At 41.8% G+C, this 21,904-nt stretch overlaps 1 protein-coding gene across 6 annotated transcripts in view; it reads left to right on the top strand.

The window, feature by feature from the left end:
* Nucleotides 1-6,275: 6,275 nt before the first annotated feature.
* The window catches only part of lpp (LIM domain containing preferred translocation partner in lipoma), an 86,149-nt gene continuing 70,520 nt past the window's right edge, over nucleotides 6,276-21,904 (top strand). Inside the window, exons 1-2 of one of the 6 annotated variants that reach the window (XM_076152779.1) lie at nucleotides 6,276-6,385; nucleotides 10,918-11,023. The gene's annotated coding sequence lies outside the window, so the exon portion shown is untranslated. The other 5 variants (XM_076152781.1, XM_076152783.1, XM_076152782.1 and 2 more) reach the window with 5 other exon arrangements.

Genomic DNA, 21,904 nt, shown 5'->3' on the forward strand with positions numbered 1-21,904 from the left:
TGGAATTCACATACAATCACTTCATGTTCATGTTGTTATTTTTGGATGGCAGAGTTCACATGAATACATCCTGCTAATGTAAAAGCAATTAACTAAATGCTGCGTATCAGTGTATAATCTTTCTTGACACCTGATGCTGAACTCAAATTAAATGAATACGCATGCTGTCTGTGCAGATCAGCTCACCTCAGCGGGTAAGAACTCCCAAAGCTCTCACTATTAACACTGTTACATGCTGCACGGCTTTACTGGGTCAGCATCAGACAGCGTGTTGCTTCTATGTGCCGGCATAATTACAGAAATCAGAGATGTGCGGCAGATTTGCCTGTTTGACTGAACTGTACATCCACAGTATGTTCAACACAGCCATGGGATAATCTGTGAGGATGAGTGGACTAATATGCAGCCAATCCTGCTAAAGCCAAATTAGTCCAACACATTTCCATCATATTCCAGAATAAAGCAATGCTATCAATCTGAGCTCTTTGGATGCTGACAGCAAATGCCCGGTGAGCCCTCAGATCACTGTGATCCAGGGATAAATTTCTCATGAGGCAGCTTAACCTCTGAACACACATGAAAGCCAACAACAGGTCACTCTCTATGAGGAAAGGGACTGTATTGTCGTCTAAATTTCCCAACCTGGGGACCACTGGAGACAAATAACAATAAAGATATCCAAGTTGTTGACAGTTCCTCTGTGATCTTCAGAATGGTGGTGTTGTAGCTCAGTATATGAGTGACCTTAATCATCAGGGGGATATTGGGGCTGTATTCAGTAGCAGTTTCATGCATTGGGCCGTCACTGTCTTCAACTCATTGCTGGCAAGCATGGAAATGGATAGGGGGCAAGGTCAGTTTGCAGTGTAATCCATATCATCCCGTTCCAGAGGCTGTGCTGTCTGCAGCCTCAGGCCCGCAGAGTCAAACACATTTTGATGTTGATAATGATGTTGGATTATGCTGTCATCTGATGCAATTTCATTTTGTGTCAAATTAAAAAAGAGGCATGAATCAGATTCTCGTTTTTGTTGTTGCAACATCCTTGATGTGATTCAATGAAATGTTATTTTTAGTCCAGACATCACACTGACAGCTCGGCCTTTCCCACTCAAACACTCTAAGATCATTTTTCCCTCCATAACATGACTTTCCCTGAATCTGCAGTAATTTAAATTAGCTGGAGCAGAAAAAATGTCAGAATTTAACACCTACTTTCTTTTCCAAGAAAAACATGACCTATTTAATTAAAATAAAGCCCCCAAGGAAGTTGTGATGTGACTGATGCAGACTGATTGTATAGATTATTAATTTAACAATATAACAAGTGTGTCAGAGTCACTTGAATTGCTTAAACTTGTTATGCCTTCCAAATAACAACTTGCTCTAACTGTTGCCGTTTCCTGGAGCAATAACAGTGTTTATGTTTATGATAACCTTTCTGGGAGAGTAGACTGTGGGTAATTGTCACATCAGGAAAGGATAATGTTTGCTTGTCATTTTTACTTACTTGCTATCATGGAAATCTGTAATCTAGCTCACTAGCCGAGTGTTTTATGTCAGCGAGGAGTTTTCTTCCTCCATGGACGCTGCTATCTGCTCTAAAAAAGGTCACAATCACCTAATCTCATACTTTGCATTAGCTGGCATTTATAGAGTGAAAAGACTGAGGGCCGTCTCTCTCAGAAAGTACTTCAGAAGAATGAGCACTTTGTGAAGAAAGAGCCTTGTCCACCAACTTTACCAGCCAATTCCACAAAAATCGGTGAGGAATATCAAAAGCAAGGAGAAATTGGTTTCTCCCGGCTTGGTTTAGACATTCTGCATGTAAACTATTGTGAAAATTGAAAGTGGAAGAAAATCTAGTCAGGCACAAATGGGCCTGGCTTATGGATACACACAAGAATATTGATTATGATGCATAGTAAAACAATTAGAGGCCCCTGACTTCCACAATGTTGGTTTTCTAAAGGCTCCCTTGCTATTATGCATGCTGTAAATGAAGGTGATAGCTTTACGTGGTGTCCAATAGGGTTTTGGTCAAATATCCAGGCCACATAAAAAGCCAAACTTGAAGAACAGCGCTAATCAAATCTTCTTTCCTCTGAGGAACCTGAACTGATCGTAATAATTGAAAAATTGTTAATGGCAACCCACCAGAAATGATTTTAGGATGCAACGACAAAGTCCTGCTGCTTTAAAATAAACAAACTTCAAAGATGCTGCATGCTCACAAGCACAGATCATTTATGCTGAAGTTTATAAATCTTCGCTGTAGGCAGGGATTGTCTCTGTCTGCCAGTTTAATACATATTTACATGCTAAAACACAAGAATTAGAATTCATTAGTGTAATCTGAGGTCCAGATCTAGATCGGGAGTTGTTTGATTAGTAGCTTTGGGACATTGTTTTTGTAGTGAGTCTGCCTCTCTCCTGCTTTTGTTTTTCCTTATTTGGCATGACTCTCTGTAATACGGTTGTGCTTGAAGATTAATCTCGGCTATCTCAGCTCTAATTAACACAGCAGACATAGAACCCAGACTCATTTGTTGTTTTTGTTTTTTGCAGAGAACTTTCTTGTTGTTTTTGTGCAAAGCATCAAGATTCTGCCTGTCTATGAACAATGATTATGGGGAGATACCACATGACATTACAAACTGACAATGCATCAATACTATCACATTACTCGCCTCATTCTGTCTAACCCACATGATATCATATCAATGTTCATCAGCCATCAATTCCTAAAAACTGTTTGCTTTATTACCAAACTGTTTAATCAAAATCAAACTGTTCCTGTTAAATAGGATTCTGTTTTCTTATTCAGCATCTAGTGTGCATGCAAAACACACGTTCCTTCACTATTTTGTGAGGAAGTACACATCATCTGTGCAGCTGCTGTCTTTTGTATAATGTCTGAGGTGTACCTTCTTTAGAGGAAGTGGTGTGGGCAAGAAGACAGTGAGTGTTACAACCAGCAAATAAAACAGGATATCCGATGGTGGAAAAAGTGAAGCATTAAAATGTGACAGAAGTCGTCTCTGGCTTTCCATTCTGCACTATATTGGTGCATCAAGAGATAAAAAGTCACATCACAGTAATCTATCCAGAAAAATGTGTTGTGGACTCTGTTTTTATTTTTTCCTATAGATTACTGTACATTGAAAACTGTATCAGTAATATCCATAAATTTATTTCCTTGCTGCTGAACATCAAAGAGCCCTTGATTCCTTCTAATTGAGCATGTTAATCGGTGCTTGATTGATAACTTGTGTTCACAGGCGGTGGTGTCTGCTAAACTGTTCCAGGGTAAAATCAGCTTTAAGAATAGAAGACTTATCACTAGCGGGCCATTAAAATATTGCAAGTACACACACTTGCAAATAAGCTGTCACACATTACAAATGAGATTACCTTTGCAGTGTGCCCCGGAACTTTTAGATGAGGGTAAGACACTAAAATAGCTCAAATCGTTGGGTTTATCAGTGTGCTGGATCTCCAAGTGCTGTTTATGGTTTCTTCATGCATGCTGGAGTATACACACTGCTTGCAGCACAATGTTATCAGTTGCAGAAAAGTAGGAATATGAATAGAGCAGAGCAAATGTGTGTGTGTGAGTGTGTAACATTTCACCTCTGAATAGAAACACAGAGTTTACATTTTTTTTATTTTTGTCACAGCTTCTGAGAGTGAACCAGTAATTAGGTGTGACTATAGCATCAATTAAATCACGATAACACTTAAGCACATATTATATAGACACATTCTAATTCAAATTATGATACCAGTCTATTTTCAAACCTTTGGTGCATCAGAACAGACATTTCTTCCCCCCTGCTGCACCTGATCCTCTTGCTGCAATGCTGCTGTGCACACTGAGTGAAATCAGGAAGTTTTAGTGTTTCTGTAAACATGATATAGAAAAAGGACTACTCCAAAACAACGCTTTCGGGGAAGTTCAGGACTTATTGATTTGTCTTACTGGATGCATTCCTATGGCCATGAACCTCAGATTTTGTGTCACAATAATATGCAACACATATTCTCTGGTACAGTATATGAGGGCATATGTACCAACTTTAATTTATATGTCACCTTTGATAAGGCAAATAGAGTTTTGAATAGCAAAACAACTTTACAACAATGAACATAGTATCAGCGGTGAATGAGCAGTTAACTTTTTTGCATGGAACAATGAACATGCAAATGTATGTATTGACGCGTTTGCATTGGCAAAGATCCCTGAGGTCAAGCAGAGCCCAGACAAAGCCAGAGCTTTACTGCTTAACTGATAGGAACAGGTTTAAATCAAAGATCAGAAATCAGCAGCAGCATTTGAACAAATTCAAATGTATGAGACACCAAAGCAGCAAGTGCACAAAGACACTGTGTCATCGTGAGTTTTATTTTCTTTTGAGGTACGGTCCAAATAATCTGTATTTATGAGAAACATTGTAACTACTTCACCTTGCATTAACGTGCAATCAATACAGCATGGAGACATTCTTCACATAGAAAGAGAATAGAAACGCCACCCAGCCTGGTCCTTCTGGCTCTGCTTGCACTCATTCATAAAGTTATTTCAAGTTGGAGTTGCAACTGGTCGTAAATGTGTGCCCGCACCTGCAACATGGACAGCTGACAGCCCAATTGGAGCAGTTATTTTATATTCAAGGAAGATTGACAAAGCAAGGAGGACAGATGGGTTTAAATGACCTGAATACTGAGATCTGATCACAACGCATGAAGCATGTTGATGCGAGGCGTAAAAGCAGGACCCATCATCAGACGACATCATCCAGATATACTGAGACTGCAGTTTAATGGAAGACGTAAAAGCAGCCTCTGTTAGTAGAAGAAAACTGACTCCACTGCTTTCTTTCTTTTCAGCGTCTTATATTCCATAGGTCATACTGGAGAAGAATTCATTTACTTCAGGTCATCATTCAGTAGTTCAAAGTGGTAGTGCTTAGTGAAAACCTTTTCCTATACACAGCGGACAGAACATAAAATATCTGATTCACCACTTCGTTTTTGGAGCCGTAGATTGCTCATAGTTGCATCAACTTAAGGTGTTTGGGCAGTGAGCTTTACAATGTATTTTATAGGTGCTCATGTTGTTATGTAGAGATGAAGACTCATAAATAGTTTATGTTGCAATAACGTGAGGAATATGAAACAAATATATTTCATCTATGAGCATTTCTACCTTAATCCTGATATGTTAAAATACACTTTCATGCATTTTAAACTATGTGATGGCAGACCACATAATTATGTCTGGTCCCATTCACTCGTAAACATTTGATGGAGTTTTTTGGGGTGTTTCCTTATGCTAATCACTGGTGGACCAGATGCTGCACTCTAAAATCAGGTGCAGCTTCATCAACAAGTCTGTCTGCGTATCATGAAATCTGGTGTCGTATGCATTTATCACCAATCAGACGTGGATCTTTCTCATTTTGTTCAGGTGCCTTCAGATATGCAAAGATGTAAGAAATAAAATCTGCAAATATTAAATATGAATGAGGCCCAACGTCTTCACTCAGCTAACAAAGTCAGATACAGAGATCACATTTGACTGCAATGTGTAAAAGTGCCTGTCTGAATGAAAAGCTCTGCTAATGTGAAAGCACAAACACTGTTTATTACTCTCATGTGAAACAGATCCGTTCAACCTTAGTGCGCTCCAAGCCAGGTTGATCTGTGCAGCCCAGCATCATATGCAGTGTCTCAAAGGGCTTTACAGGCCCACACATCAGAGCGTTCCAGATAAAGCCAAAGCCTCTCTGAGAAAAAAAAAATCCCTAAAAAAAGACGTAACATATAAGGGAAAAGGAAGAAACCTTGGGAGAGTCAAATCAAAGAGAGATTCCCTCTCCTCAGGGGTGCGATAGGAGCCATAGGTGGGAAAAGAAATAAATTACAGATAAGGGATAGAACAGAGGGAACAATTCGGGAAAGTAAATAAAAACACTTGAGTTCTGGATGAGATTTTTCTCCCCAGTCATAAGTCACCCAGGCGGGCCCATCACACAGTTTAAGAACCGCACAAGCAGAAAAAGACTAACGTGAGGGCTTGTAACTGTAACTGCTTCAAAACAATCTTCTATATACGTATTACTCTTTAATATAACTCTCCATATTTGACAGTTGTATGCATGTGGATGATATTTCCCGGTGTTCCAGCTCAGTCCGGGCCTGTGGGCTGGTGTCGTCGCTGGCCCGCTGCCTTACATGGGCAAACCTCTGAACTCACTCACACGGCTGGAATTTCACACTGTGACGTCACCGCCTACTACTTCTCCCTGAATTTGGATCAAGAAGTTTCACTTTTTTTCTGGTGGGATTTCAACCTTTGCTATTTTTCCCCCCAGAAAGCGAGGTAAGCAGGACCGCGGACCCACACCGCCCCGAGCCCCGCCGCCGTGCCCGGGTCGCGGCGGAGTTGAAGCCGTTTGTGAGTCGTTGTTAGCCCGCCGCTCTTGTGTTTGTTCGGCCCTGGTACAGGTAGAATGTGAGTTTTTACTGTCGCTCCTCGGACCGAGAGTTCCCGGTGAGGGCGTGGACTCGCTCGGTCGCCCCGGCTGCTGGTAACGTAACACGGGAGAACTAACACAACTAAAGGCAGCTAGACCTCAAACTATCTTCGGCCATTGCGTGGGAAATGAAACGTTTTGCGAAATGTGACTCTGTGTGTGTCCCGCTGAGTGTGTGTGTGTATGTGTGTGTGTGTGTGTGTGTCTGCTTCAGCCCGAGTGAGCAATGCGGAAGACAAACTGTCACCGGAGAAACATGAGTCTGTCTGCAGAGAAAATGTACCGTTAAATTCCGGTTTAGCGCAATCATAAAGTGTCCCTCTTTAGGAAATAAGTGATATAAGGAGATAAATAACGGCAGTATAAGTTGACTTCGGAGTGGAAGTGGACGAGTTTGTTTACGGCAGCAGAGATTCGCCCTGTTGTTTATGTGTTTTTATGACGGTTTTAACTATTCTACCTCTTATTTACCTCGCACTTTAACGCCGTTATGAGGCTTGGTATCCTCGACATTTCAGTCAGTGAAACTTTTACTCGAAACAGTTTGGAGACAGAACTCTTAGACACTTAGCTACATGTAGTGCTGCTTTTAGCTTTATCCCTCGAAACTGAAGTAAGCCACAGTGCCTCCAGGCCTCCAGTGTTTTAGCTCCAATATGCCACAAACCTGTAGAGCTAAAGCATAAAAACACTTAAAACACTCGTCTGAAGTGTTTGACATGGAGTAACAGGCCTCATCTGCTCCACCCAGAGCTGCTACACCCAAAGCTGCTACACACTCAGCTCTTTCTCCAGACACAAACATAACAACATGACTTAAACATGCTAAACCGTAGCACAAGATCACATCTGCATGAATCTACAAGCTGTTATTAGAACAAACAGTCTAACCTGTCGTCCCAGTTCAAAGCTAAACCCGCTCCTGTTTATTTTGAATGTTCAGAAATGTAAATATCCAAATATAAGACAATCTGTGTCAGTATTAACTCTGTGTTTGTCATTTAGTTCTCTGTTTTGGCCTCTTAGCTCTGGTTTTACTGATTACAGGAGCTTCTGTGTGTCTCTGCTGCAACACCGCAGTGTGAACTGAGTGAAAACAGTGTGTTGTAGGCGCTGGCTCATTATTTAACCATCCCAGCTGAGCTCAGTCCTCCTATCACTCATGTTATGCCACTCACAGTCATATTTGTTTCATACTTGCTCACATGTGTCCAGGTTGTCTGAACGTATCTGAGCTTTGTACTTATTTACCAACTTGTCCCTGTGCTCCTTGGCCCTCGCTTCACAAAAGATTACAATATTGTCCCAACAATTCATGTAGGTATGGCTTTAATTCTTGATGCTGAGGACAACTAAAGTTTCAAAGTAACCAGGATCCATCCGGCAGCCATTTTGCAGACTTATAATCAAAAAAGATGGAATTCAAACTTGATATGATATCAAATCAATAACATCAGCAGCGTCCCTGTGAGCTCTGCTTTCAAAGCGAATACATCTGCTTTGGTACCACACTTTTAATTTGACCAACATTAAACAGAAGTGTCTCTAGAATGACTTGTTTGACAGTGTTGATGAAGCTGCTGACTTCAAACCCCTCTGACTTCAGCCCCAGTGGAAGGTTTGGTCCAAATGTTCTGTTTTTCAATGAACTCTGCATTTCCAGATGAATATCCCAGCAGTGGGGATGATGTCATCACACTGATATGGCCGGGGCATTCCTGACTGTGTCACGTCTTCCAGTGTGACCCACAGCCAGTACACAGTGGATCTGTCTGTTGGGTCTGGAGTACCAAATAGTACAGGGCTTCCTATAGATAAAGCTGCTGGATAATGTAAACCCGCCTATAATATGTAAATCTATTCCCACAGAATTAGCCTTGCCTGGGCTCCTTGTGTGATTTGTGATAATAATTGCAGAGGTTATCTGGGATCTGGCAACTTGTGCAAATCTGCCCTCTCTCTTCTCCTCTTCCTCTATTGTGTGCTTGTTCTGTGCATTGTTTGCAGTTGAGAGCCGTGGAGGCAGCAGCAGAAATGTATTAAATTAAACCCATTTCTCCAAAACAGAGCAGAAAGCAAACCCTATAATTCACAAAGTAATAAAAAGGTTAATGATAATGATTTTAGCATGAAATTATATCATTCATACTAATGCAGACTGTTATTAAGTTATTCAATGAGTGGGGTGGGAACAAGTTCTGTCAGGAAGCTCAGCGACGTGTGTGTGTGTGTGTGTGTGCATATGTGATATTACACAGATCTTCAGGTATTCAGTGTAAAAATGAATATTTAGGAGCATCTCAGTGTTTCCTGTTCACCTAGAAGAGAACTAGTCTGTGTGATTTAGGTGAACTTCAGACGACCAATGAGGTTAAGCTCTATCTAATCAGGGCATCATGGGTGTATGGCTGTCAGGTTCATCTATATGTTACAGGGACTGTTCTTACTGTATATGCTGCTTTTATCCAAAGCTCTTTACTTTATCTCTCCATTGATAAGACACCACGTTCCATTTGGTGGAGGGTTCTAATCTCGGTTGGTAAATGATCCAACCTCCAACAATTAAAGACAAATAACACAAAAGAGAAGTCCGATAGCGCTCACGTGTCTTTGCCCGCTTTATTGCTGTTCTCTACGGATGGCGCTAACATTCAGCCGTCGTGGTTTTGCAGTCTGCCTCTCAGCTCAAACCGGCTCCTGATATTTGGACTGAGTGATATGTGTCAGGAGATGTTCTCCATAGCCGCCTTGCCTGCAGCTGTCCTGCAGAGTACAACAGGGGTCTTGACATGCACGGAATTAACATGATTCTTGCCTCTCCTCAGTCCTCCGCCTTTAAAAAGAACATTCCTACTGGATCCTCACTAACTGCAGCTTGTCTCTCTCCACCAGCTAGCTGGGAGCGCTGTTTATTTTCAAGCACAGACATAATGTACCTCTCTGGTGTGCAGTTTTGAAACAAAATCATTGAGATAAAAAACCCGGGTAGTCTTATGTAACGCCAATTTTATTGCACTAGATAGCCGTATGAATTATGCATTTCTCTTCCAAAGACTTAACAGTTTGCACCTACCAGCTCTTGCTAGCACCGTTCTGGAGTGATAATAAGGAGTAAAAATAATGAGAGGAGAAGTATACATAATGTACATCCACACCAAACTCTGCCAAAGCTGCGCTGAACTCAAGTCAAACAGGAATAAAGTAGAATGTTAATATGCACACAGTTTCCTGTTGCCCTCAGTTTGATCCTAACTCTCTAACTCCAGCAGCTTTAAACTTCATCTGCCGTCACAAGCTGCTTTAACATGAAGCACAGTTTCATGGATATGAGACAGAAGAGTTGATTAAGTGGCAGTTTTGACCGTCATGCTTTAAGTCACTGTTTAGGTGAAAATGTGAGGGATTTGCTGGTTACTTATTGTGAAATGTGAGAATGATCCAGTTTCATATGCTGCCATAATGATTTGACTGTTGAAGGAAAGTGAGTTAGTTTGTAGACACTCTAGGCAAATCGTACTGTTGTGTTTACTGCTGTACTCTGAATGTTTAGTCTAAATGAGTAATGGGTGAGAAATAAACTCATATTAATCACTAATTAAAATGTTAATTGCAGCCTTAGAGCAGCCAGTGACCAGCCTTGTGTGTTCTATAGAGACGCTCAGCAGTGTGGAGCTCAGCTTCATGACCAGCAGACAGTATTACACACAGTGAACTCACTCTGTGGGATGTGATTACTCATAGGCTCAACTCTCATTTCATTTGGCCTTGCTAATTTGAATTATTAAGTGACTGTAGACTTGTTTGAACTATATCATAATTTTGAATCTACATAAAGAAGTAAGAATGAAAGATGAAGAGTAGATTGCCTTAAAACAGGAGGATAGGAAATTTGTTAACAAAACAAAAACGCATATTTCTCTGTCTCATTTCTTTTCCATTCCAGTAACAGAATGTTTCCATGATGGCATCGTTGGTACAGTTGGACCAATTTGTCCTTTAGCTGAGCGCTGAACCTTCACACTCGGTGTATCTTGGTTCTCTCCAGGATAAAAAGCTTCAGTCTGCTGAAATCTCTCCAGTGTTGTCACTTGTCACCATTGTTTTCCCAGCACTGTAGCGGTGCAGTGAAGTTGTATTCCACCTGTGTGACAGCTGCCAGGTGAAAAACCACAAACTCAAATTTAAATAGACAAGTTACATTTAGGTTCATTCACAATTTATAGCAGTCTGCCCCGAGCCCCATCACTTCCACTGATGAACGACGCAGCCATATATAAATATCTGCAAGTTGGCATAGTTGGATGTGTAGCGGTAACCATGGTAACGTGAGGTGGTTCTGTCCATCAAGTGAAACCCAGATGTGTTTATTTCCTTACAGAATTGTGCAGGAAAAGTGCTTCTCTAAACCGAAAACAGAGACAAAGTGGCTGAAGACCCCTGACCAGAAGTCACACACAGACACACACACGCCATAGAACAGAAAGGTAGGAAATACACACTTTCTTACCTGATCAAATTAAAGAAATGATCATTGTGACTCAGAGTAGAACTGAAACTTGGTCGCGGTAGATTTCTGTTATTACTCACAGATCTGGAGTCTAACATCCCTATTTATGACAAACTATTCAACCAACTACATATGCTTAAATGTATGACTATATGGACATGTATGTATTCCAGTCTTCTGTCTGCTGTTCTTCCCTTTGAGACTTGGATAAAGTAGGTTGTACTTCTTTAGGAATGCAGCGCTGTGAAGCCAAGGAGCTTTCTAATAGGATTCTAGTCCAGACAGTGTTATGTAAAGTAATGTTCTCTCTGAGCAGCTGTTAATATTGTCATGATCTCTGCTGACCTGCGGCACTCGCGGGGAGTAATCAGGCTTTAATTATACCTTCTTAATCACTCCAAGATATATGACAGGCCAGCTCCTTACCGTAAACGGGGCTATATTTGCCTGCTTACGTCTCCTCGGTGGCAGAAGTACGTTGCGTTCAGTGACTTCACTGTACTCTGCTGCGTTTCCATCCTCTCCATTTTCCCTGTCTGCTCTTTAAAAAGCAGGTATTACCCATCTTAGGTCACAGTGAGCCCGAACCGATTGTGAAACGGTTTCTGCAATCATTATTATTATTCTTAGTGAAAGGTATGCACCACAGAACTGGCTGAGTGGAGGGACTCTGGCTCACACACACTACAGCATTCCAAGCTAAAAGCAAACCAAACTGATATTGCCCTCAATACTGTCTCCATATTTTCTCCATATTTGGAAATGTTTACCTCCTCATGATGGTTGACAGAGGTTGGAGAGAGGGGATGTGAGTCATTTCGGCAGCAGAAGGCTTTCTGGGGGTGAGAGATTCTTCCCAATGACTGCCATTTAGTGAGGCTCGCAGTTTGTGCTTCAGTGATCTAAGAGAAACCCGTGAGTATCTTTCTCTGCTCATCTTTGTGGAAGTTTAATGCTGTGGTAGCTTGGATGTGTGAAGGGAATGAATGCAGATTGTAATTGGAGACAGACTTTAATGTAGTTGTTCTTTGTATAATGATTCAAAAGATGTTATTAGATAGTTAATAATGGATCCAGAGTCTGTGCTTATTCAGCTGTGTTGATGCTGACTTGTGCGACTGTTAGAACAAACTTTTGGGAGCGTTGAAGAAGTTGTCGTCGCTGTGCGTATGAGACGGAGAAGCTACACACGGTGTTCCTATGCATGAGTGGGACGTATGGAAAAAACGGGAAGATAGATAAGCTTGACTATTCCAACAGACGCTGTGACCCAGAGGCATGTGTAAGGCTGAGTCTGAGTCTGAGTCTCAGGAACGTTAGAATCCACTTAGGAAATGCCAACTAATTGTGCTTTTGAAGTGAAGAATATGTGCCTTTAGAATAGAAAAGGACATGATTTAACCTAGAACAAGTGCTTGTTTTGTTGTTGGTTTATTGACTTGTATAGCCGTGTGTGTGTGTGTGTGTGTGTGTGTGTGAGAGATGTGGAGGCAGCTGAGGCCACAGGAGCTTTTGGATTTCTCAGACATTCAGTCTAACTGATAGCTACACCTTAACAGCTCTGACCTTCCTCCTGGCTCTTCCTCTCACACTTCAAACGTGCTCTGGCAGGTGAACTTTTTTCCTCCTCCTCAGTACTTCACCACCGGAGGGGAAAGGTAAATGATTCCACTGAGCTGTGAGGGTGGATGCTGCTGACTTTAATGATGGGGTGCTGCGCTAATCTAATTACTTTTATCTTAAAATTACACTGGGACTGTATCAGCGTTCAGCCTTAGAGCGACTCTTCCTGTTTGCTTCCCGGTTTCAATCATTCTGCTAGTAATAGTTTTATCAGGCACTTTTAACGCTTTGTGTTGAAAGATGATAGTCGTCTTATTCCTCATAGCAGAACTCAGTCTTTTCAAACTGGACCTCATTCCCTCACTACAGTATGTTAATAGTAAGCAATTCAGACTAAAGACATTGTTTATATACTAAATAGTAAATTACATAATTTGTCTGGATCATGGCCTCTCAGTCCATCTCTACTATGGGCTCTTATTTATCAAACTATTCTATCTATATTTGTGTTATCTCTCTAATTTCAGCTATTTAACATTACCAAAACTGAAAATGTCGGTTGTGTGTGTGTGTATTCTCTCTCATAAGTGGCTCATATCAGATACAGCAACCCTCATACACACACTGTTTATATAGCAGTGAGTGGACACAGAGCTCTTTAAAGGTGCACGAGTACTTCATTGTATTTAAAGTGGAGTAGAAGGATTACAGGTTGTCACTTCTGGGGCTGTATTTACTCCTAACCCTAACATCCATCCTCTCCATCTGGATAGATTATCCAGATGAGGTCGATCACGGGGCTTGCATCAGCTTCGGTCCTGGTGTCTGCATGCTATCTGCATTATGATTGGATCTTAGTAGTCTGCCATCTCTCTGTTTAAGCTCATCCATTCATAAACAAACTGTCTCTGTCCACCTTCCAGGGACAGACAGGTCCTCATTCAAGTCCCAACTCCCACAATTAACTTTTATGAATGAGAGTGTAGAGAGTGCTGCTGGCAGGGTGAGGTGGCAGGGCGACATTTACAACTGGTGGGCGGACTTTATGAATGAATGTTCCCCAGCTGCATGTGTAGCGTTTACACACACACACCTGGTTACTTGTGACAGAGATCCCATAGCAGTGGCAGCCTGACCGCATGCCTTCAGAGTGTTGACTGCCAGCAGATTGGGTAGCGTTCCCATCCCAGCCCATCCTGCTTACATTCACTATGCCCCGTGCATTAACATGCAACCTCATTATGGAGACGAAGAGGACGGGTGTTCATACTGGGGCCCAACATGGATCTGAGAGTATCTGATCCCATGTGCGTTCACATTCACAACACATATTTAATATGAGCCACAAGTGAGCAGAAGAGTCTGAATTGGGTCACTCCTACCTGCAGGTGTAAATATAGGAGTGCATTTTCCCTGACATACCTGATTGCAGAGTGATCAGTGTGTGTTTGTGAGCTTTAGGTGCTTCCCATTGGCCTTAAAGCTCCACTGTATTTGGGTTACAGTGCCTCTGTAGGGAGGAGAGTGGGGACGTTTTCACAAAGAAAGTCTCATCACAATTGATTTCTGTTGTACCACATGTAAGGTGAAATAGGAAACCATGACAACAGCCATCAATACTCTTTGATTACATTATAGTGATATTTACAATTTGGAAGTTTGACACGTCCTGATAATGGTTTGAAATACATTTTAGTATAACTTTATATGACTTCTTTCCTTACAGCCATGAGCCGTTTTGTAAAAATATCAGGAATGTTTAATTTCGAGGCTCTGCTTGTTTAATGACCCAGCTCCCAAATTCCTTAAGACGACTTGATCTCACTGTCCTTAATTTGTAGATGTTGGCAGCACCAGACTGGGACAGATTTTGTGTTTTTAATTCTAATTTTAAGTCTTTTAGACGAATCGTGTCAACAAATGAAGACGTGATTAACAAGAGCAATTACACAGAGGAGGAACTGAGCCGAGGAGACCGGGGCAAAAGTGGAGATTATCTTTGTTATTAAGGAGAATCACTTTAAGGGTTTGATTACTTTCTGTTTTTGTGTTTAGCTCCTGATTACTGTATAGTTAATGATGCCGTAGAAACAGCTTGTTTTACCGTCGGGAGCTTTAGAGTGAAGATTGAAGACTGAGATTGCATGTAAACACCAACAGTGGTAGTAGAGCTGCTGTTGCTGCAGATTGCCACAGCGTTGCCACCATGGATGGACCAAATGTTCTGGAATGTGGAGACAACATGTCCCTGATTGGTTTACCAGTCTGTGCCGTGGCCCGAACCATGAAAGTCACCCTGGGATTGCAAAAATTGTTCTTTCTCTTTAACACGGTTGTTTTTATAACGTAGCTCTGCAAGACCAATAATTAGTGCAGTCCCTTTTTAAGGAAGCATTAAACTTTACATTATTATGAATATTTCACTTTCACAGCATTTCCAGCGAGTGTCTGGTTGCCACATCTGGATTTAGACCTTCTGCATATTGGCTCAGCTGCATGGACAAAGTCATTAATTTTCCAGTAGGTTTCCAGTCTTTGGCTGTACCCTTTTAAGGAATTCTTTGAGTGTTGATTTGGCCGTAAGCTGGTGGCCAACACTGCGTGGAACATAAATCATTGCCGCAGGTATACTGTGCGTCTTTGGCACTCAGCTGGTCCTCTCAGAATTGTGTATGTATTTATTGTATGCTTTTCCCGGTGCCGGCCCCTGAAAAGACCCACAGTCCCATCAACATGTCAGGCCTGTGCTCTGTGGAAGGGATCCTGTTAGATTGGTGATGAGTTGTTCCGTAGTTTCTGCCAGACGTTTGGCATTATGACTAAAGAATTCACTTTTCATTTCAAAAGATTATACAATCCTTTTCTTCAAGCGCTCCATGCCTTCGGTTGCAGATTCCCCCTGCTGTCAAGCAAAGTTCCTTTTTAAGTGAGCTTCCATTTATGCCACTGTGCCATGCAGGCCGACTTCTTCCCTCTGGATCGCTCTCCCTTTACTGCCATTGGATTCACTGGCTGCGTCAGACAACGCCACATGTTACTGCGGCTATAGACGTTTCCTCTGTTAATCTTTAATGTTACATCTGTCGTGTCCATGTATGGATTTTTCAAACATGCTCAATTCGACATCCGTTCTTCTCTTCAGTCACTTCTTAAATGAGTTCCAGGTTGGTTGTCTGTCTAACAATGGAGCCAGCCGAGTGCTCACATGTGATGGTTGAATACCTCCATCCAGAGGCATGGAGTTCATTATTGTCACATTTCTGAATTCGTCTCCCTGTTGGAGTTCTTCCTCTGTCATCTGTGGACCTCATGTTGTATGGACCTTTCTAGGTTCATTCAGATGGACTTGGATGCAGCTTCATCCAGACTGATTTACTGACTGCTTCAGCCATTTATAATAAACTGATTTAAGGGAACCTGTTAAAAAACCTTAGACGAGCCAAACCCGGCCCAGCTCAGCCAGACTGCAGGCAGCCTGTGTCCATCATCATGAGCTCAGACCTGGGGCTCAGAACTTTCCATCAGAACGGACACGGTACCCTCTACTCACTTAACCTACTTTACTGGATAGAACGTGACAGTGCTACATGCACGCAAGCACGCAAGCACGCACGCACGCACGCACGCACGCACGCACGCACGCACGCACCTGTCAATGATTCTCACCTCCAATCACAACTTTGTAGGTGAGGTTAGCTCGGGTGTTTGTGTCAGAACCTTAATGTGCCAACTCTTCTTTATGAGTGAAAACATTTAGTCAAATTCCCTGTCTTGGTGACAACAGATGAAAATAGCTTCCATTGTGTCAGAAGTAACATTTTAAATGATGCTGCTGTTCATGACGATGACAAATCTGATGACAAATATCATCAGATTGGAGTTGTAAAGATAATGTGAGACTTTTGAGGAGCAGCAGGAGACTCTAATGAGATAAAGTATTGAAGCATCTTGGTAAAACACAGATGTTACTGTAGTGACAACATCAATCAGATTGCCTACAGATGTATACATGTCTACTGTGGAGTCGACTCACAGCTTTTAATGCATACAATGATATTGAAACTAAATGCGATCAGTCTCTCACTCTTGGTTGATGCTCTCTGCCTGGTTGGGCTGACTGACTGATGCGTAACATGTAATCAGACCAGAAAGAGGGAGTAAACAGTCAACAATACAGCAGTTTGGTAAATGTAAACATCGTACATATGGGAGACTTTGGAATGTTTATCTTCTCTTTATCTTTTCTCATTGTTCAGTTTCCTGCTGTTCTTCAGGAGTACAGCCACCCGCACAAAATCACACAATTATGTTTCCCACCATTTTGTAATAGTATGAATGTGTACAAGGGTAAAAATAAAACAAAAAGCAAACTGAATTCCTTAACATTTCTTTAAAGAAACGGCAGACTTGAAAGTGTGTGTGTGTGTGTGTGTGTGTGTGTGTGTGTGTGTGTGTGTGTGTGTGTGTGTGTGTGTGTGTGTGTGTGTGTGTGTGTGTGTGTGTGTGTGTGTGTGTGTGTGTGTGTGTGTGTGTGTGTGTGTGTGTGTGTGTGTGTGTGTGTGTGTGTGTGTGTGTGTGTGTGTGTGTGTGAGAACATAGACGACTCATTTTTCTAATTGGTAGACAAAAGAGGAAATGTGTGTAGAATGTTTTCATGGAGAAAATGCAGTGATTCACCAAATCAGACTCAAAGTTTGAACGTATTTATGGACGTATTAATGATAATTGTGATTTACCAACTGAGGCCAAAGCATAGAAATTCTCCCCTGTCACTCTTTGAAAGAGCTGTTAGCAGAGCTGCGTTTATCAGTCTACTGGCACCCTGTGTGTGTGTGTGTGTGTGTGTGTGTGTGTGTGTGTGTGTGTGTGTGTGTGTGTGTGTGTGTGTGTGTGTGTGTGTGTGTGTGTGTGTGTGTGTGTGTGTGTGTGTGTGTGTGTGTGTGTGTGTGTGTGTGTGTGTGTGTGTGTGTGTGTGTGTGTGTGTGTGTGTGTGTGTGTGTGTGTGTGTATATTTCACATAGCTCATTGGTAGGATTAATTGCCAACAAGTCCCCTGTGGTCCAGGAATGCAATTACCTACTGACCCAAATCATTCTTTTGGCTGGGAGCCACTATCTCTGTTCTGGCAATGTTACACTGAGGACTCTATCTTCACATAACCTCACAGTGGCCCCTTAATGTAGCCATACATCAAGGCTGTTTATGAGTTTGACTCTCAGATGAGCACTTGCTGTGTACTGGTAAACTAGAAGATCAAGCGTTGAATGGCGGTCGACTCTTCTGTGCATCTATCGGCTCATGATGTCATCAACCTGGATTCCAGTGGTGTCTATATTTGTGAATGTTAAGTGACGAGTCAACATGTTGGTATCTAATAATTCTCATATTTCTATTGCTTTGAATCCTGAAATAAGGCTCTGACATCACTGTAGTTAGTTTATTTGCCATTCCCAGGTCAAACCCAGGTTGTCAGGTGTGTTGCTGGGAGATAACTGTGATTGGCATGAGCCTGATGATCTGAAACTTCCTGAATTCCACCCAGTTGAGTGACTTCTCTGTCTGTCCATACCCTTTGCCTTTTGTTCTCCACTAACAAAGCTTTCCCTGTTGCTAAGCAATGACATCTTTTTCTGGTTTGATCACAGGTTGAATTAAGTAAATCTCTCAGCGACTGTATCACAGGAAATATGTCACTAAATTGAGTAATACTGTTCTCGTTGTCACATGTACACATGTGGTGTTTGCAGGCCTCTCACTCTTTGATTACACACAATGTAATGTGTGCTGCTGCTGCGTTGTTGTATAGTGTGTGACAGTGTGACTGCAGTCTGATGTGTTGTCATGATGATGATGATGTCATGATGTGTTGCTCTCCATCATTTGCAAATAGGAACATCTTGTCTGTTGTTTCCCCAATTTAGGTTGTGGGTTCCATTCCCTGCCCTTCACAGAGAGCATGGCAGTTAGTTAGGATTGCATACATTCAATGGAAACGCAAACATACGGATTTATTCTTTTTATATATTTTTACCAGCAATTCAATTAGCAGGTAACATTGAAGAACATCAATCACCCATGTTCTTCTATTCTCTCTAAGGCTTTCACATGGACTTGCATAGATTTGCTGATATTTCTTCTCTGAATGTGAAAACTTTCTCTTTATGCGTTCTTGCCTTTAATCTTCATCCGTTGCTGCTGATGAACCCTCACTATACTGGATCCCAACCAGGATATCAAAACAGAAAAACAAAGGGAGAGTGAAGGCTTAAGTAAATGCAAACCATTTATGTATTGTAGCGTTAAGAGCACTAATGCATTGAGATATAGGCTTTAGCATTACTAATGCTATTACAAGGGTACAGAGGGAGGTGGAGGCAGAGGTTGAGGAGGCTCCCACATACTGACGGCATGAGAAGAGAAAAGCTCCTTTACCACTGCACATGTGCCGTTCTCGTGTCAGAGCTAAACACACAGGGTTAAGGGTTATGGCCTGGGACTTAGCCTGTCGCCCCAGAATCAGTTTCATTAAGGGATTATCCAATTGTATGTGATCGTGCGTGCATTGTGGATTAAGTATCATTGATGCAAGTACCCTCAACATTAACATATAGGCTTGAATCTGAGCTCATTGTCTGCTTTTGAAGGTTGCAGGCCGCAGGAAGGGTTTAAGCTGAGGTTGAGAGCGGCCTTACGTGTCAGAGTTAGGGGCCTGACGTGTTAGGGGCCTTATGTGTTAGGGTCAGGGGCCTTACGTGTCAGGTTTGAGGTCACTTGTGTTCATGTCAGGCAGATCCTGTACATTAAATGCTCACATTTCTGAGATAATTCTCTAATCTCTTAAATCCTCTCACTTGCCTGCCGCAACTTTCTCTTTTTGTTGTAGAATTATGGAGTCATTAAGACAAACATCAAAACAAACAAATGAGCGCTTTAGATCTGTGGCTCCACCTTACAGAGATTACACTCATGACCCAGACACATTAGAGTGCAGCCATAACTAAATGTATAGAGTTTCTACTTCCTCAATACATCAGGTCAGAATGTTTCTGTTTCCCAGCATGGACCAGTGTGTCACGGACATCACTGTGTACTGGGTTACATCCCCCTCAACCTTTACTTCAACTTTAGAAAATGTCACTTCAACACGGGCTATAAATATTTCACCTTCCTCTGTGAGCCTTAAGTCTTCAATGGGACATCAATCTTTCAAAACAAACCAATGGCTGAGCTGACCTGGTTACATTCTAGGAAACTGCTTGATAGACATACAATATAGATTTGAACAATAAAGATGGCCTCCTTCATGTATGACCTCATCTGAAGGATCAATCCTGCATGTAAAGGCCGTCTGACAGTATAGGGTTTGATCTGACGTCATTCATTTGAAGATGAACATTTCATGTTCCTGTTCTGCGATCAGGAGTTCTTTGTCGTTGAATGCTTTAAGAGAATCTTTGTATATATGTTTATATACATCCATCATTTCTCCTTAAAGGCTTTCTTCATGCTGTTTGCGGTCTGCCTCAGCTCAGTGTGAAGGTTGACTGCAGTCTTGGTCCAGGTGGATCTCTGGTGAAGGGTTAGCAGGTCAGGTATCAGATGAGCCGCTGGTTTCAGGGGTTTTTCCCCCCACAGTTGTGTCTTGCCTCGGGCAGATCCGTGTAAAGCCAGCGCTACTGTACTGTGCCTCGTGTTAGAAAGGTAACATGTACCGATTTAATCTGGACATGCCTTTCACTTTGCTCTGATGCTGTAAAATGGATGTTATAAATACATCATAAAGCCTGGGGAGAGGGCCAAGGTGTATTGAAGGACATGTATTTTTCATCAGTTTGGTCTACCTTTTCAGGCTGTAAACATTAAGATGCCATCCCGTTGCCCATAGTAGGAGCACTTAGGAAGCTGCAGCCACACAGAAAATGGTTCCACCACTATTTTAGCTTTGGCAGATCTGTGTGAGAGGAATGTGCGGGTCAACCTTTGCAAAAAAAAAAAAGCATTATGACTATTCAAAGAGGAAAATAACAGATTGATGCAGAGTGCAACGTCCAAGGCGATGATGAAGGAGGGAAGGATGACTCCATGCACGCTCTCCTTTTGACTATCTACAAAGTCCATCCATCACAACCTAAAGCATAAAGACCTATTCAGCTCCTAAATTACTTTTCTTTGACAGATTCTGGGTCTTTAGAAATGTGTTAATAGTCTAATGTGCCTCACTTTTGTTTGATAGCAAATTACTCTATCTGAACATTTAATGGCTCCGATAATTTGGGTTTGTAGCTCTTTGTGTTTTCTGCTGGATTATAAAACTGAAAGTAGTTAAACCTGAGTTATCAAAATGGATTCTTGCCATGGTTTAAGTGTCTCATTTTCTTCTGCTATCAAATAAACCTGGAGATGTCTGTGGGTCTGTAATGTAAAGGCGGCCGTGTCTATGAATAGCCTGGTTACCTTGATGCTGTCTGCAAAGTGACTAACTCCACGTGGTTGTGATGTCAAAGCCAACAATAGACGACTAAGTCCAGGTTCCACTCTAGAGTTGCGACTTGCTTATATCCAGAATGGCTGCACGCTGTAGACGGCTGTCTCGTTGAATTCATGGGAACAGAATCATTTTCAGTAATGGATTTTGTCTATGGCTTCAGGCTGAGGGTAATTTGTCTCTTTAATTTATTAGGCCAGTCGTATTCCTGCCTGGCAAACTTGGCCGAGGCGTCGCGTCCTCAAAGGCTACGGCGCTACAAAGTAACACTTTGATAGGGAAGTGTATTAGGGATATCCTATCAAACTGATTGTACTTGTAGATCGGAGAACAACAGTGATCGTTTCTCCTCATATTCACCACACCAAGAATGAAGCGTTAATAAATGTTTACATTCAATTTCCACAACTGCTGTGTGTGTGTGTGTGTGTGTGTGTGTGTGTGTGTGTGTGTGTGTGTGTGTGTGTGTGTGTGTGTGTGTGTGTGTGTGTGTGTGTGTGTGTGTGTGTGTGTGTGTGTGTGTGTGTGTGTGTGTGTGTGTGTGTGTGTGTGTGTGTGTGTGTGTGTGTGTGTGTGTGTGTGTGTGTGTGTGCTCACATTGATGCTGAGAAATTAGAGAGAGTTTTAACACAGATACATAGATATTCATTTTAAATGTAATCTTCTCCTATAGGATGCGTTTGGAGCTCCTTACATGCTCTTTAGTTGATAAACCCTCTTTTATGTCTTTAAATAAAATCATCAATTAAAGCTTGTTTCTTTCCCCTCAGCTGCTTTTAGCTAATGGTGTGTGTGTGTGTGAGGGCAAAG

This window comes from Genypterus blacodes, unplaced genomic scaffold, assembly GCF_046128005.1.
Source record: "Genypterus blacodes isolate CSIRO-AG114 ecotype Tasmania unplaced genomic scaffold, CSIRO-AGI_Gbla_v1 ptg000058l_1, whole genome shotgun sequence".
NCBI lineage: Eukaryota > Metazoa > Chordata > Actinopteri > Ophidiiformes > Ophidiidae > Genypterus > Genypterus blacodes.